The following is a 16,221-nucleotide window of genomic DNA, read 5'->3' on the forward strand; positions in this document are numbered from 1 at the left end:
CATTAACAGATTTCTACTACTAGAATTCCGTGTGTGTTTGGTAGGGGGGGAGTTCAAGCCCCTTTTAACACAACATTCTGGAATGCTAATAAAAGTACTCTCATGATCAAAACTAGAGTTTTCCCTTGCTTTCTAAAGAGTATGAACAAAGCTTGATTTATAAAATATGATATAATATATTATATAGAGAAGATAGAATATTTAGTCCCTTCAAGTTAACAAGGAAGTAGCATGGTAAAAGGAGAAACAAAATGTTTAATATAAAAAAAAATATTGCCAAAACCGGTTTGGCTCAGTGGTAGTGTCTGTCTGCGGACTGAAAGGTTCCAGGTTCGATTCCGGTCAGGGGCATGTATTATACATTGGTTGCAGGCACATCCCCAGTAGCGGGTATGCAAGAGGCAGCTGGTCGATGTTTCTCTCTCATCGAGGTTTCTAGCTCTCTATCTCTCTCCCTTCCTCTCTGTAAAGAAATCAATAAAATATATTAAAAAATATATTTACCACAAGGTTTTCAGAAAAAAATAGTATTTACAGATTTTAATGTTAATGAGGAACTAAAGCATGTTAATAATTCCTATGTATAAATTAATGTTGAAATGATTGAATGAAAGCCAAGTAATGATGAAGTCATTAATTAGTCAGCTCATACTAGAGATTGATTTGCAGAAGCAAAATTTAAAGGGTGACTACATCCATAACAGTGAAAAGTAAAATTAATTATTCTATTATATAAACTTACTCTTGCCATTTTTGGAAATTATGCCTGGTCCTTCTATAATTAATTATATGCCTAAAGAAGTTGGAAATTTATAGTAAAAAGTGTATCTTTATAAACAGAATTTTCCACACCTTTGAGGTCTAATTTGTACTACTTAATATTTTATGTATAGTGAGAATTATTTCATTTTTAATTTCAATAATTTAATTTAAAAAATTAATTAGAAAGAGGGAGAGAGAGAAGAGAGAAACTTTGATTGGTTGCCTCCCATACACAGCCGGATCAGGAATTGATACTGCAACCTTTTGGTGTATGGGATGATGCTCCAACCAACTCAACCAGAGCTCAACAATTGACTTTTTGGCTTTAATTTGATACTGTGCTTCTGCTTTTTTCATGTCCAAATCCATGTCTTGGTAATTTGGTTAACTGCCTACTCATATTAGGACTTGCAGCTGTTCCTGTTTAACAGGCTTTTCCTAAGACATTGAAGATGTTGCTTGCACCCCATCAAGGAAGGGCCACCAAAATGCGCTATGTGCACAGAAGGCTGCCTGAGCAACATTCCCCCTTTGATTCTCAATGTTACTTTCAGTGATATGTTTGACCAAACTCTTACTGATTTATAAAAGCCTGTTGGCAAATATTTAGGAATTTTGTGAGTGGGGCCATGGCTAGAAATCAGTCACAGTAAAAGTATTTAAACTAAAGAAATCATTAAATGTTTTTTACTCCTGAAGAGCTAATTCATCAAAACACTGGATCATTGTGTCTTCAGAATACATTAGGTGACTGTATTTAGATCTCCCAACTGTGACTATTATTGAAATACGAGGGGCCCAGTGCACAAAGAGAAACATCGAAAGGAACTGTGGACAGTTGATATAAATATATTTTGACTATGATTTGGGGAAGTAAACACTTTAAGGGAAGATATCTAAGCTATGACTGGTCCCATGGTGGTGATTGTCAACTGGATCCAAGTGTTTGAGTGCTATGGTCAACTGAAGAGTCATCTACTCAACTCTAGTGTGGGTTCTTTTTAGTGGTAAGGTGTGACAACAGACAGAACTTGGCTTTGATGTCTCCAATAAAACAAGTTGGTTGTCTAATTGCTCTTTTCAACTGAAATTCCTTAACTAGATTTCCTTAACCAGCATGTATTCTGGAATGGGTCTTCAATAGCTAGTAAAACACTTGTCTTACCACAATTATTAATGATTTATCTCTAAAGGCAAAATCAGAAAAATCACAATCTTGAAATGCCTAATCACATTATAACATGTAGGCACAAAACAATAAATCAATAACAAACTTCCAGGCTATTTTGTAACCTTTCAAATAAGCTATCCACTTCCTGGCCTTAGGGCCACTGTACCTTTAAATAGACCCCCCACCAGAATGGTACCATCATGCCATCAGTTATTTGCTGCATTGCAAAGACAAATGCTGGGTATACATGCTCTTTCTATTTCCCCTTTAGAGAAATGTTGTGTTCTTATGGATTCTGACCGTTTATACACCATAGTTGTTGTTTTTTTTCTTTAATAGAATTTAAGGTCAACTAAAAGTTTCCAAATGATATGTTTTGGCATTTAATATTATTCTTATCTGTGTGATTTGTGATTAGGAACTGTCCAAGTTACTATAGTCCATTTTACAATTTTAGAGTATGTTACAAAAGCTTTGAAATATCTCCAGGCTCTACATGAAATACTTTAAATAAATTATATAAAATAAAAATCTTATTTCCTCATCTAATCTCTTACATTCAAACCATCTCAATATGAGTCTTGTTGGGGCTATATAACCATGACAATTTTAAATCACCTTTCTGTTCTAAACACTCTGGAATTCTAAACTTTTGGCACATAACTCTCTGTGGCTGTTCTCTTACTTGGCTCTTGTTGGATAAGATGATCGAGATCCGGAATGACTGCATCCCATTTAATTCTTCCCAAATGTTTCCCTTCCTGACATTCTTTAGTCATATGGTTCATTCCCATTTTTGAAAGGTGAAAAAGTGCTAGGGAGAAAAGAAATTTATGTTTGGATGATATAACCACATTGCAAATTAGGAGACAGAAGGTGAAACTGCCCATGTACAAGAGGTAGGGTTGAAAATAAAACCTCCCCTGAAACCCATAAAACTCATCTCTTGGTAGAGCAAAAAGAGAGGAACAGGCTAATGAAATTACTCTCTCTAAGTGCACTGACTGAGCCATAGTTCAGATTCAAAACACGTGTGCATGTAAGACAAAAGAATATGGACTTATTTTAAATGCATGTTTTGTTCAATTGAATAGGGCATAAGGAAGCCAAAAATGAGCTCATTTTCAGTGCCATTTGCCTATCTGCCAGGTGTTAAACTCGTTAGAGACCATAGCACATTTGCTGGAATCATTCACTCCTTCATTAGACACACTCTTTGTACCGTCCAGTGCATATATTTTGAATGGATATCCAGGAGGAAAGATCCAAATAGTTCTGTCATGGCTACATGACATAGTCTGTTTCCATTTATTAAAATAATGCAAGTTCAACTAACGAGTAGACTTTAATAATAAGCCAACTAAGAATATGTGTTGACCACTTTCTATCTTCTTAGTTCATTCCTAAACATTTTAAACAATACAGAAGAAATGGAAGATTTGGTGTGAGTCCCAATTTTCTCTCTATAAAGTGAAGATTAAAAATGGCAACTACTTTGCTTGGCTGTTGTGAATCCAAGAAATAACATTTGTATATGAAAGTAGCTTGTGAATGGCACCTGAATGGTGCCTAATGATTAATATCATGTATTGAAATAATAAATTTATAATTCTCATAAGTTAAGATCATGCCTAAAATAATGGATGAACAAAACAAGGAGGTGTAAAATTAATCTGTATCCGGAGTGAGCCACCCAACATTATAGATCATTTCAAAAGGTGACTGCAGTTACACTCCCCCAATCATTTTGGTAAAAAGTCATCTATAAAGAGCTAAGTATAAGAAGGACCAGTAGACAATTTCTGCTCTCTCAGTTATAGAGGATGATGGGATTGCTCCCAAGGGTGCATTTTAATAAAGTTCACTTTATTATTCTTTAATACATTTTAGCAAGCTTCACTGGCAATAACCATGACTTTCTTAAGTGAGAGACACTTTTTCTTCTTAAAGGAGTAAATCAAGAGTTATCATAATTGGGTATGTCTGGCAGATATATTCTTACTTCTAATTGTTCAGTGGCTGAGCTAATATTCTAGATCAGTTAAATAGCTTCAGTAAGCTGAAGTCCTCGCTGTAGAAAAATAAAACTATTCATTCAATGATTATCTGGGAAATATAGGACTCTGAAATTTCCTTTACCAGAGAACTTTTTGGGACTTCTATGTGAATAACCTGGACTTTTTTATCCTCCTCATAAATTAAATAATTTTTAATCTCCATCAATGAGCTCTAAGATGGCTGCTGTCTGGTTTAAGAATGAAGCATAGTGCAACTAATTCAACCAAGACTTCTTTCACTTTCATGTCTGAAGCACATGAATTTAGCTGTCAAAAGAAAGAATGGAGGTGCATCCAACTGACATTGTAATATGATTTTCAACATTAATGTCTGAATCTATCATTCTAGGTCCTCCTCCAATAGAAAGGCTATGAGAGTAAATAAAATGATGCATAATTTATAAATTTGAATCCTCCTCCTCTCTTCTTCATGTCCTTATAGTTCATGTTCTCAAAAATGAACAAAACGTATGATTTTAAAAAGAAATTCTATGTTTGGAAATAGACAAAGCAAGAGTCATCCATCCTCTTGGTATTTATGAATTCAATTTTAAAGGCTAGTGCTATTCTGAAGAGTCACTGATCCCCAGAGTTCTTTCTCTGTAAGTGGCTTCTTCTTGTTAAAATGGAGATTGAAACTCTAAATTTGCAATTCCCATTAGGTTTCAATTACCATATTTATTCACATAATCTACCTGCTATTTCTACCCTGAAATTGGGAAAAGATATTCTGTAAGCATCTGCCTACTGGTCTTATCATTAATTTTAGGGAGCAATACTTATATTTTAATTCCATTTTCCTGATATTTAAAGAAAAAAGTTTTATACTTTATCACAGTAAGGAGTCAATGGTACAATTAATTGTTTAAATCTTTTAATGACCCTGAAGACTTTTTTCAATATGAATTTTCTTTTCTATAGCAAAATATTTCTATTTAATAAGATAGTATTTGTATATAAGAAAAAAAGGGAGGGAATTAAATGTTTGTAAGATTGGTTGGTAAAATTTACATTTAGCACAAAAAGGTAAATAGACAAGTAAATCTAATGGCTTTCTCTTCCTCTGCCCTTCTTCAAGGTAGAAGAAGATGACTGACTACTTGTAACATTTAATGATTTATCTATTCATAGCAAGAACAAGTCAGTTTATCTAATGGTAAACTTTTCTGACTTCATTGTTATTTTAAAGCATAAGCTTAAGAGAGCATGTGTTCCAACCCATAATCATTAGGGAAAAATAAATAAAAAGATAAACTAATTTTTTAGTTCAAACTGTGGGTAAGGTTGAAATTAGAGGTATACATAGAAATATAAGGTAATGTGTCTTAGGAAAATATTGAAATTAAAGTCCAATAGATCTTTTCAGCTTTAACCTTCCATCCTCAACCATTTGATTTTGTTTTCCTCATCAGGTTGTTTTATTTTAACTGTCAGCTCCTAAGATAGCTCAGGCTGGAGGAGGAACAAGGATAGTATAATCTTCATCATCCTCCAAATAAAATCTAAGAGAAAAGAATGTGATCATAATAAAAATTTATCTTCCTTTGAACAAGTCCTGACTAATTTTAAAAACTTACTTTATGTGCATGGCCTTATCTTATTCCTAAAAAAGTTCCAATAGACCTAACACAAACCTATCAATATTTCTTTCTAAACATTCAGAAATGGCTACACACTTTCCATGAACTCTCAAAGATATCCGTGCTTTCCCCTCCTACTCTAATCTGAACCTGCTGCTTTAGATGTCAACCTAGAACTATTTTATTGGGGCTTCCTTTCACCTCTTTCCTGTGTTTGGCCTGTTATTTGATCTTTGTTTTGTTCTATGTCATTAATTGCTAAGTGTTGCTTAAGCATGTCCTTCAGTTGTTTCTTATGATAGGCAGTAATTCTTAAAGTATTTTGCCTGTCTGAAATTATTTTTATTACAGCCTCACACTTTATTAATAGTTTGAATGGATATAGGATTCTAAGTGGAAATCCTTTTCTCTCTAGAAGTTTGAAAGTTTCTTGCCTTTTAGCTTCCTAATTTTAAATGTTGTGTTGAGAACTATGATGCCATTTTTATTCCCATTCCTCAGTATCTGACCTGTGATCACCACTGCCCTCTCACTGCCTTTATTCTATTCCATGGGTTTATAATCTTTAACTTGTTTGTTCTGTAATGTTTCCATGCTATACATCATAGGAGGTCTTTTTTTTTTTTTAAAGAAATATGTTTTGGTCTATTTGAGAGAGAGAGGAATGGAAAGGGAGAGAGAGGAAGAAAGAGGGAGGGAGGGAGGGAGGGAAAGAAGAAGGGAGGAAGAAAAGGAGGGAGGGAGGGAGGGAGGGAGAGAAAGAGAGAGAGAGAAAGATAGATAGAGAGAGAGAGAGAGAGAGAGAGAGAGAGAGAGAGAGAGAGAGAGAGAGAGAGAGAACTGGTGTCCTCTTGGTGCATGATATAATGGTCAATCAACTGAGCCACACCAGGCAGGATAACACAGTAACTCTTTTTAAAAATCCATATGTTAAACAGTCATTGGATCCTTCTAATTTGGAGAATCATGTCTTTTAGTACCAGTATTTTTATTCTTTAGATTTTTATATGGTCTCCCTTTTTGGAAGTTATTTTAGTCAGGTATTGCATATCTTGAATTAATTTCCTCATTAAAATAATATTTTCTTATCAACCATCACTTTTTCTTTTTGATATTTTTCCAGGACATTTTCTCAACTATGTCTTTTACCTCTCCTTTTGTATTTTTGCTATCTCCTATAATATTATAAATATCCAGGATCCTTTAATTTTTATCTAATTGTTATTTTTTAATGATTTGTATCTTTGTTTTGTTATTTTTTTTTATGTTGAAATTGTTCCTCATCTATTTGCTCATCCTTGACTATCTGAGCGATGCCATAAGAAGCTCCTATGGGAAGTTATGTGTCAATAGGTATGTGTTTGGAGGCTTTATGACAAAGTGATGGGTAATGATATTGTTTTACTTTGGAGTAAAAACCTCTATATATAGTTTTAAGTGGATGTTTTCTCAAGGAACATTATGTGTTTCCAAAGAATATTCCATTTTCATCCTTGTTCTGATACACTAGGAGTTGGTGGTTGGTGTCTAGGGAGGATATTTGAGCTTAATTTTCATGATTTCTGACTAGTGCCTCATCCCCAGTCTTTTTTGTTTTGATATCCTTGATTTGAATTCAGTGTATCTGAATCAGTTTTATACCACTGGTCTCTGGTGGAAAGTGGGGAGAAGTGGCTCCTACCGTGTTTCCCTGAAGATAAGACATCCTCCGAAAATAAGACCTAGCACATGGAAAGATAAGATATCCCCTGAAAATAAGACCTGGCAAAACTTTGGGAGAAAAAAATTAATATAAGACACTGTCTTATTTTCGGGGAAACAGGGTAGCTATATGGGAAGGGAATTAATGATCTAAGCATATTCTAGAGAATATGAAACCTAGAAAACTATCCACCATCTTCTTTTCAGCATTAAGCACTCTCCTTTATGTCCATCCATTTGACAAGTTCAAATCCTAAAGTGTTCTAGGTTTTTCAGATTGGCACGAGTGGATTAATACATGCCACAATTATTTAAGCTACTGGCACATAGGTGATTAGAAAATACATCATTGAAATCTAGAAAACTACCAAAGTTAGAGATTCGACCAGACAATGATATCATCTCTCTGATTTTGAACTGGGGGGGGGGGGGGGGGGAGATACAATTCCTATAAAGTGACTCAATTGTTTACTCATTTCCTTATTCAGACCATTCTGACTGTAATAAGAATTAATAGGCTCTGGCCAGGTAGCTCAGTTGGTTAAATAATTGTCCCAGTACACCAAGGTTGTGGGTTTGATCCCTAATCAAGGCATTATACAACAATCAACCGATGACTGCATAAATAAGTAGAACAACAAATTGATATTTCTCTCTCCTTTCCTCTCTCAAATCAATAAATAACATTAAAAATAATTATTAAGTTGACACCTTTATGGTTGATAAAGTCTCAATAAATTCTTGCAGCTACATTGAAAAACATTATTATAGACCTCTCAAGTTTTGTGTGTGGTTTAATTCCTTTGTTCATAAATATTAACTTTAAGTCTATTACAGATAATCCACTGGCAATACAAAGAAAAACTAGACAAATTACCTACCTTCAAATTCTTCTCCAGAATTTGGAAAGTACAGACATATAAATACGTTATGATAATAGAGCATGATAAGGGCTATTAGAAATCATTTAGAGTACCATGGGGCTAACTGAAGGAGACACATATACAAGTGATGGTACCATAAAGAAGCCAACCTTTGGGGAAGCAATATGATAGATTCAGTGGTACAAAAGCATAGCAATATGATAAATTCAGTGGTACAAAAGCATAAGTGGGAGTAGGGTAGAGAGATAAGGCTAGACATAGATGAAAGATTCCATTCACAAAAAAACATTAAATTCCTTGTTTTGTTATATCTTTGTTATTTTCATTCTTTAGATTTTATATGGTCTCCCTTTTTGGAAGTTATTTTAGTCAGATATTGAATATCTTAAATTAATTTCCTCATTAAAACAATATTTTCTTAAAACCATCACTTTTTCTTTTTGATAATTTTTCCAGAATATTTTCTCAACTGTCTTTACACAAGCAGGGATGAGACACACAAAAATCTGCATTTTAGAATTATTCAGGCAGTATAAAAAATTATAGATAGAATTCAAGTCTTTGTTCCATAGAAACAAGTTTATCCAGTCAAATAAAGGGAACCAACCAGATAAACACAGATGATCCCTTTTATAGAAAAAAACTAAAGAGACAGTATTTCCTGGTAAGCCATTGCACTATTACTGACCTCTGGCTGATAGTTCTAATTCAAAGTTATGGAAATGAAGGCTAATTAAAATCACTTAAAAATGGAAAACAGCATCAATTAAAAATCAAGAATTTTAAAAAATCTGCTTGAGGTAAACCCTGCCTGTCTGTGAATAATCATTTTATTAAACCCTCTTCAACCCTTTTTAAGTGTTCCCAACTGACATGGTCCCAACTGACACACACACATTGGATTGTCACATGATTGCTGTTACATGTGAGGAGGGTTAGTAGTGGGCTGAAAATGTCACATGTTCATTATATGACAGACAAATAAGGTGTCCCTAACAAGACAATATGAATAAAACTTTTTTGTTTATTGTCTTGGTGTGGGAAAAAATCTCCCTTGAATTAGGGTTCATATGTAGAATGCTCATAACTCAGATTGCCCCAGTTATAAATTTCTGTAAAGTGTGTATCCTGGTTAACTTGGAGATTACTGCTCTTACGTAGAAAGTGGCAATTATGGTCTGCAGGGGCACTCAAAAATCGTATCTGCTTTTGAATCCCAGGAAGATGTGCAGGTGGGAGTTCTTTAGGGATCACCAGCTGAGGCTGTTCCAGTACTACGTGGTCTCACATGTCCCAATACACTGTTCCCTCGAGGAATAACTTATAATTTGTCTATTATTTTCACATCCTGGAAGACTTGTAAGCCTGGAGCTTTTGGGTTAAATATTATAGAATTAAGTGCTGATGTGAGAAAACAGGCCTATGGATAAATAGATGGTAAAATGGTATTAACTGCAACATATAATTACACAGTGTATAATCACCTCTGTGGTTGTTACAGGCCAAATAAAAGCAGGCAAATGAGATGTGCATTAAGAACAAACTGTTACTCAAAGCCTGGAAATTCAGAGAGCACTCAGCTTAGAAAGAGGTCCACAAGCTATTCTTTGTCAGAATCGCTAAAAATGCATTCCTATGGGAAAATAATAATAAAATAAAAAAATTTAAAAAATGCATTCCTATGGCCTGAGATTCTGCCTCTTATAATAGGAAATGCTATAAATATGGTGTTTTCACAAATCTAGTGTAGTGACAACTCAACAGCTATTTTACATTTTCTTTAGTAAGGCCAAACTAACTATTTCCCCCTCCTCTATTGTGATTTTAAATTCTCCTTCAAAGTTGGGATTTCAGGACTGCCCCTGATATTGTTTTGTATGATGATAACTATTTGGCAGATGACTTTAAGGTGGTCCTCAGGCTCCCCTCCTCTCATAAAATGTCCCCGTGAGCTTGGACAGGACCTGTGACATGCTTCTAACCAATAGTATTTGGCAAAGGTGATAGGATTTCACTCCCCTGATATCTTGCTATCAGACTGGTGCCAAAGGCTCTATTTCTCCCTTGCTGGCTTTAAAAAAGTATGGTGCCAGGTTATGAGAGGACTTGCAGAGAGAGCCATGGGGAAATGATCTTCAGACAGTTTCTAGGAACAGAGAGAGGCCTCCAGCGAAAAGACAGTAAGAAGCCGATCCCTTGCTCTTAGCAGTCACAAGGAAATGAAGTCTACCAACAACCTTAGTGAGGGAAGGGAGTCCATTTCCAGTGGAGCCTCCAGAAGAAAACCAAGCCCTGGCTGACATACCGACTGCATCCTTGCAGAAGATCCAAGTAGGGAGCGCCTCTGCCCATCCATAGAGACTGTGAGCGAATACATTATTGTTATGTTAGCCGCTGAATTTGTGGCCATTTGTTCCATGGCACAGAAGACCAATACACCTGCCCAGCACATACAGAGTGAGTACCATGGGCCAAGTGTCATTCACCGTATTTGAGATGACTACTCAGGGCAGTTAGGGGAGTTTGTTTCTAATATTCATGGCTAAACACATCAAACAAGGCAAGATGCTTTCCTTTCACACAGAGAGATGGGTAAGCTAGTTACAATGTGAAGTGATTATTCTACTTTAAGCTGGTATTAGGACAAGGCATATTTACACACTATTGGAATTTTTGTTAATCTCCATCCATTCAAGTGTGGTATCATAGGTACGTGTGTTTGTCGTTCTGCCATCCAGGACCAGGAACCACCATTATCTGCATGGGAGGGTTTTTCTTTGCCATTACATCCTGTAACATCAGGTAGAAGAGTGAAACTTCACAAAATTTTACAAAACTCAGCAATGCTAAAAGGAAATCTGTGACTTGCTTTTGCTATGCTCACCTTCTCTGTGTGGTTCCAATTTTAGTCTATGTGCTGCTGCTGAAGGTGCAGTGTGACTTGTCTTTGCACTCACTGTCCACTGTCCTATATTGCCAAATATCTGCTGTGTCAAATATCTATTAGGCGGCGGGTCACTCTCTCAGAGAAATTTTTTCAGCAAAGTGTTTTGACTGCCTGATGTCTTGAATGAAGCAAAAACAACAAATCATACTAACAGAGGCAGAAAGAATAGGAGTTAATGTTCCCTGAGGACAAGCTGTGGTGCCTGGCCACCTAACTAACCCCCCTACCCTCAACCCAGCCAAATACAGCGCATCTCTGCAAACCTGAACGGTGCAAGCCTAGGGGTTGGCCATAAGATCCAGGTTTACCTGCATCAGTGCAATGGCCCTAACCACTGTGGGCTCATCTAAGAGCCTCCTTTGACTCTTTGGACCTAAGCAAGATAAGCAAATGTCTATCCCCTATTTCAGACCCATTTCCACAAACTCATTCTCAGAAACTGTGATTAGAATTGTGTCCCTCACGGAAATAGGAAAGAAAACCTTCCTTAGAAAGGAAAATCAGATCCAACATTTATCACCTCATATCAAGTCTGGCAATGATGACTATATATATTATTGTTTAAATTAATTAATCTTCCATTAAGAGATCAAGCAAAAGAGTTGTGTGCATGCATATGAGCCTAACCAGTGGTCACTCTCAACAGGGGAATGGGGGCATACATGGGAAGGGGTTTGGGATGGAGATGGGGGGGATGAGGACAAATATGTGATACCTTAATGAATAAAGAAAATTTAAAAAAATAAAAAGGAGGAATTCAGATAGTGCATATGCTAATTTAAAAAAAACCCTCAGTGCATTGATATTTGAAAACTCCAGTCAGTTCTGTGTGCTTATTTGTTTTCAATTTCTGAGGCTTTAGAGACTTCCCATCAAAATGACAAAAGAGTGGCTAAACTTTGATGTCTTATGGGGGAGGAAAGGATTTGTAATACTTTCAACAATAAAGGTTTTGTTTTTTTTTTTAATTTACTTGTATAGCAACATCTAGAGAGTAAAAACGTAACAACTGTTTGTGAATAAATAAATTAGAATTAAAAAAAAAAACTCTGATGTTTTGTGAAGAGCTTCTGCAGCAATAATTAATATATGGGGCCACTGACACTTGAATTAATCTTGGAAACCACTGTCAAGGTGATGGGGACAATAAATGTACCGCGGGGATAACCCATAGCACTGCACATCACCGTTGTGTTCTATCATTGATATTAATGCTGGCAAAGAAGCAACCACTCAAAGACAGAACTAACAATAAGAGTCTTCAATGATGGAAGGACGCTTTCTCACTTCTTTGTTTGTAATTGTTCATGCTTACTGGTAACCAATAATGGTTTTCTTCCTGCCCTAAAGGGCACAAGCAACAAGCCTTCTTTTCTTCTCTTCCCTGCTACATTGTAGGCAGCACTGGAGCCAGTTAACCCCCTATCCTGTAAAAAATACAGACATTTTTCCCCCCAAAATGTAAATATATAGAAAGAGAGTTTAGAAAATCCAAGTATTAATACTATTGCATGGTTAGAAATATATGGGCACTGCAGGAAGGACCAACTCTGCCTTGAGCAGATTCCCGAAAATGACATCAAAATTCAGGGACTATCCTGGTGTAACGGCACTGGGATGCATCCACCATGGTTTTTTTCCTAGTGATAGTGATGGGGCCAAACTAATTCAATGCTTCCTCTCTTCACAAAAGGGCATGGCATGCACTCTAGTGGTCTGAAGGGGTCAATGTGGAAGCCAGCTTTTCTAGGTAACAGGAATCCTTTCTGATGCATCTTGTAGTTTAACCAGCCAAACAATGAGATTGCACTCAGTGATTCCTGACCCATGAACTCTTCTTGGCTGCTGCACTTTTGCCCTCTTGGTGCCATCTGATCCTCATAGTAAGTACTTGTTGTAGATAATGAACATTTTTCTATAGCAAGTGGATTGTAAGCTCTCCGTAAGATTCAGCGGGGAACAATAATTCTCCTTGGAAATATAGAGGTAGCCATGCAAAATAAACAACTGTTTGGCTCATTGCTATTACCTCATTTCTTTCTGGAAGCATTTATTTGAGTTTCATGAGTGAAGTTGGTATTGTAAATAAAACTTCCCCGTGATCCCAAGATAACACTAAGTTTTCACAATCTATGCCAATGTGCTTATGTTGCACAATTTAGATTCCTGCTTTTGTGTGAGACTCCAAATATTTCTCAATAAGAACATCCTGTTTCTAATCATGTCCTGAAAAATACCATCCAGTAGCTTACCTTTTCCCTCTGAACTTTTCTATGCTTTAAATCTAGCCTTAAAAAAGGGATACCTATATGATTACTTAGAGTGAATAAGATCATAATCAACTCAGAAGAAAGCATGATACTTACCCGGAAATGCCTTACCAGGAATACTCCAATGAGAAAATAAGTGTGTTTATCTATGGTGATAACAATACAGCTACCTTGCAATCAAGTTAACTTTACTGTCATCTTTATCAAGCAGTATGTTTAGAGTGGAGACAATTTGAGGAAAGAGAAATCTATACTGTGGTATCAGCACAATGAAAGCATATTTCTAAAACACAGTCAGCCTCTTGTTTATGAAGTGAGATGAAGACTAAAAGTGCAGTGTTTGATAGGCATAGATTATTTACCATTCAGAATGTCATAACACATTTGAGGCTCAATCATTTAAAATTTTCTCCAAAATCACTTTTTCAACATTACTTATTCTAAAAAACATATAAATATTTTATTGAAAAGGGGAAGAGACCTTGTTATAATCTGTGTTTACATATGTGTAAGTTTGTGTGTGTGTGTGTATGTGTGTGTGTGTCTGGGTGTAGGAGGTGAAAGAAAATTATTATTTTCTAAATTTTGTTCAATAGTCTATTTAGGATAAATTGTCTAAAGAAACAGGTTTACTTTAATAGAGTTAATTACAAACAATTATTTTTTAAATTAAATAATTAACCAAGCATGTAGGAGCTTCATTTTTATTTTTCCAACAGATTTTTTTTTCCTTATAGAAATTCAAGAGGGTGGTGTCTCTAAAGGAATGTTCAATGTGCATTTGGATATAATAATTATCCTCTTCCCTGACTTCAGCATGTATACTCAGAGGAACCACAGATTTCACACCAACATTAGGAAAGCAGGAGCGTACAGAAAAGAGGATTTTTTGGTTTTGTTAAGGAGGAGGAAAATTCCAACAAGTAGAGAGAAATATAGGACCTATCTGCTATGTCATCATAGAAAGGATATGGGACTTGTCTGCTATGTTATCATGGAAATGTAGATGAACTGGATTTTAAAGGCACTTGCAAGAGGACGTGAGGCTGACTCTGCTGTCAACTGACCAAGCAGGAAAGAGTTGTATGATTTTTTGAGTGCTGATTTACGCCTCCCCACAGAGTTTTTCCAAGGCACCACACTGAGTTAGGGCAACTGTCTTATTACTTACTGTTCAACTGTTCTCACCCACCTTGGAACTAGCAATCAGTTTTGCTCCCCCTCTTCTTCTCCATCAAATATTCTGTCTACACCATTGTGGATAAAATAACTGTGATAATATTTCTAGAAATATCTTTAAGAAAATATTGTATCTCAGTAAGGAAGGTAGCAGGATGCTTTGTGATGTACATGAGCTGTGGAAAGAGTGTGGGCCCCAATTCCAGCTCCTCTCCTTTCCTAACAGGTTATCCTAGTCATGTGCTCATCTTTCCTAAGAATTCACATGGAAATAGGGGCAATCAGATATTCTTTACATGATTGATTTAAAAATCATATTTTGAAATAGAGGAGAGGGCCCGAGCTTTATCCTGTTTGAGGAATGTAAGGCATCAGAAGGCAGATGGAGGTTTTTATGAGGCTAAAGGATTTTTCTGAACTCCAGTCATAGGACCAGAAAGTGATGACTAAAGCTTTTAAAATGGTAAGTTGATTTACCATCAAAATACATTTTTTAAATTATAAAGTTGAATTACAAATGCAAATATCTACAACAATCCTTACAAATTCACTTGTGTGGCTCATAGGATTTCAGACAGAAAGCTCTGGTGGGGATGGGGAGGAGGGTGCCCTAGCTGGTTGCTCAGTGGATAGAGCATTAGCCTGTGGACTGAAAAGTCCCAGGTTTGATTCAGGTCAAAGGCACATGCCTGGGTTGTGGGCTTGACCTCCCAGTAGAGGGCGTGCAGGAGGCAGCTGATCAATGGTTCTTTCTCATCATTGATGTTTCTCTTTCCCTCTCCCTTCCTCTCTGATATCAAATATATATATATAACTTTTTTTTTTAAAAAAAAAAAAAAGAAAACTCTAGGGAACTAGATCCCAAGTCTCACCGGTTATGTCATTTACTAATGCAAGTTCCAAATACTTTCAGAATGATAACTTGTTCAAATGCCATAGCAATCCTGTGCATAGGTAGAATCTGACTCCTTTGAAAATGAAACCATTGAGGTGATTAGGTTGGATTTTAAGGGTGGTGTTGGGATTTCACCCAGGATTTTGGATTCAGAGTGAAGGACACTCTCTACTCTCCCACCATTGAACTCTGCTCTACAGTTATGAAAAATAATATTTGCGATAGCTTTTTTAATGGTGGACCATAAATTACCAAAATATTTTCCCCAAGATATGTCAGTTGTTGAGAGGCAAGAGACCATAATACTCACCAGAAAAACAATGAACAACAGCAACAACCATAAACATAAAGCACAGTTTCCAAGCTATGCTACAAATGAATTTTTACTTACTCTTATTTTCATGCTAATAAAAGGAATGTTATCTTGCTGAACTTTATCATTTATTTTTTGGGATAGAAAAAATGTCAGTTTCCTTTCTTACTCCATTAACTGATGGCTGCCCCCTCATCGACCCAACCCATCTCATTCCAGTATTGGGGTGGATCTGACATTGCCCAAACTCTCAGGTGCTGAATCATGGCTTTACATGAGGTAGGTTTGGGGCATTAAAATCAACCATTCACTGACTTATTCTAATGAGGTAAGAATAAGACTACTATAGCAATATATGTTTTGTAAAAAAAAATAATAATAATAACTTGTAAAAGTTTATGCGATGCATTATGCTAAGCGAAATAAGCCAGTCAGAGAAAGATAAATATCACATGTTCCCAC

General features: G+C 36.0%; 1 protein-coding gene and 1 long non-coding RNA gene across 2 annotated transcripts in view; one reads left to right on the forward strand and one right to left on the reverse strand.

Moving 5' to 3' along the window:
- The window catches only part of PTPRD (protein tyrosine phosphatase receptor type D), a 1,977,099-nt gene that overhangs the window by 609,502 nt on the left and 1,351,376 nt on the right, over positions 1–16,221 (reverse strand). The gene's annotated exons all lie outside the window — the stretch shown is intronic.
- The window catches only part of LOC311629901, a 1,265,484-nt gene that overhangs the window by 48,591 nt on the left and 1,200,672 nt on the right, over positions 1–16,221 (forward strand). The window lies entirely within an intron of this gene.

The sequence above is a fragment of the Pipistrellus hanaki genome, assembly GCF_964339955.1.
Source record: "Pipistrellus hanaki genome assembly, chromosome: 11".
In the NCBI taxonomy this organism is placed as follows: domain Eukaryota; kingdom Metazoa; phylum Chordata; class Mammalia; order Chiroptera; family Vespertilionidae; genus Pipistrellus; species Pipistrellus hanaki.